Genomic DNA, 1,663 nt, shown 5'->3' on the forward strand with positions numbered 1-1,663 from the left:
GATTGGGCAGCGCTGCCGGCCCGCGGTATAGAAGGGCCGGCGGGGCAGGTGCGGGCGGTTGTGTGTGAGGGCTGAGGGTGCGGCCCCGCTGCTGCCCGGGCTGCGGAGGGGAGAGCGCCTTGGCCGCTGGGTTTATGGACCGGGGGAGCTGGGGGGCGTTTCGGGGCGCGTTGTGCTGGGCGGCGGGGGCCGGGTAAGCCCGTTATCTGCCGGGTGACCCCGGGGGGAGCCGTGGCAGGGCTGCGGGGCTGGTGCTCTCTGGGTGTCTCAGGGATTGCTTCGGAATCCCAAAACCTTTCCCCGTGCAGGGTTATGAGGCAAAGACAGCTTTAACTCGGTTTTTGGTGCTGCATTAATGCTTTTTGCTCGTTCTGTGTCAGTTTGCAGCCTGGCTCGTGGTTTCCCCTGGTGCTGGGGAGTGGAGGCGAGTTGTGCTTCCTGCTGGGAGAGAGAACGGCCTTGGGAAGCTGCTCCATGACCCACAGCTGTGCCGAGCCCGGGAGTCTGTCCAGGTAAGAGCAGGGCTTGTACTCCCAATGAGGAGCTGGGTTTTGCTGTTGGCAGATAGAATATGCCCCTGCCTTTAAATGCAAGGACAGGTAGAAGCTGGGAGGGACCCTGAGCAGGTTTGGTGCCTCGACAGCAGTTTGAAAAGACCTTGACTGTGGGGAAAAGTGTCCAGGAGAAATGATTGCTTTTTTGCAGGGAGGCAGTTTGCAAGGACAGGTGGTTGCTGTGCTCTCTAGCAAAAATAGTCCCCTTGGGATGTCCAGGGTGAGGAAATGTTGGCCACGTGTGGGCTGGAGCAAAGGTGTGTGGGTGCCTGCGTGTGACACCCGTGGGTGTGCAGGAAGGGGGTTCTGGTGCCATTGGAGCTGCCAGGGAGCCAAAAAGGGCACAGTTGTTTGAAAAAGGTGAAAGCTCTATTGGTCTCTGTTGACACCTGCACCAAAGGAGATGCAAATTTTCCCCCTCTTGGTTGCAGACTTCACAAAGCTCCCAGGAAAGGAAGTTTATAAGATTCCAACTCACCTTTATGCTAAAGGTTTCCTTGCTCCCTCAGCAGGATGTCGAGTGCCACTGTGTCCCTGAGGTCACCCTTTCTGCTGTTGGGAGAGCACGAGGTGAATGGAGAGGATCCCCAGGCATCTGCAGGCACAACTGTGATTTTCCTCCAGCTTTCATAAGGTGGATTTTGACGGTACCATGGGTAATGTGGCAGCTCTCCTGCTGGAGTTTTTGTCTTCTGCTATATTTGAATACAAAGAGTAAAACTAAAGTCAGGTCTGTTCTGCAGTGTGTTACACTTGTGCAAAGCACCTTCTCTCTGTTGATTTTCTGTTCTGGAAAGCACAGTCTGGGCTTCCTGGGCACTTCTATTAAGTGATACCATGAAAATAATATTGTACTAAAAGGGGAAAGGAGCTGTCTGTTGGAGGTCAGATGTCCCTGATAAAAGCTTTGTTTTTTCACTCAGTGAGCTTTTAAAATGTCTTACAGTGTGTAGGAATGCCTGGCTTCTGAAACTCACCAACTGAGTCTTAGAGGTTTCTTAGAAGAGCTGTTTTCAGGCAGCAGAATTGGCCCCCCAGCAGGGACTCTGTGCCTGCTCTCCCGTGGCTCCAAGGGATCTCTGGGCCTTCACGCCGGCACCGAGATTTTC

The 1,663-nt window shown here is 54.3% G+C and overlaps 1 long non-coding RNA gene across 4 annotated transcripts; it reads left to right on the forward strand.

The window, feature by feature from the left end:
* Positions 1-16: 16 nt before the first annotated feature.
* LOC113959286 lies at positions 17-1,158 on the forward strand. 4 transcript variants are annotated; one of them, XR_003531765.1, is made up of 4 exons: positions 17-130; positions 388-512; positions 706-811; positions 986-1,012. It is a non-coding gene; the product is annotated as an uncharacterized LOC113959286 (long non-coding RNA). The 4 variants fall into 4 exon arrangements; XR_003531764.1 differs by lacking the exons at positions 706-811; positions 986-1,012 and adding an exon at positions 1,067-1,158; XR_003531762.1 differs by lacking the exons at positions 706-811; positions 986-1,012 and adding an exon at positions 1,064-1,157.
* Positions 1,159-1,663: the final 505 nt, after the last annotated feature.

This window comes from Corapipo altera, unplaced genomic scaffold, assembly GCF_003945725.1.
Source record: "Corapipo altera isolate COAL_440 unplaced genomic scaffold, ASM394572v1 214, whole genome shotgun sequence".
Taxonomy (NCBI): Eukaryota; Metazoa; Chordata; class Aves; order Passeriformes; family Pipridae; genus Corapipo; species Corapipo altera.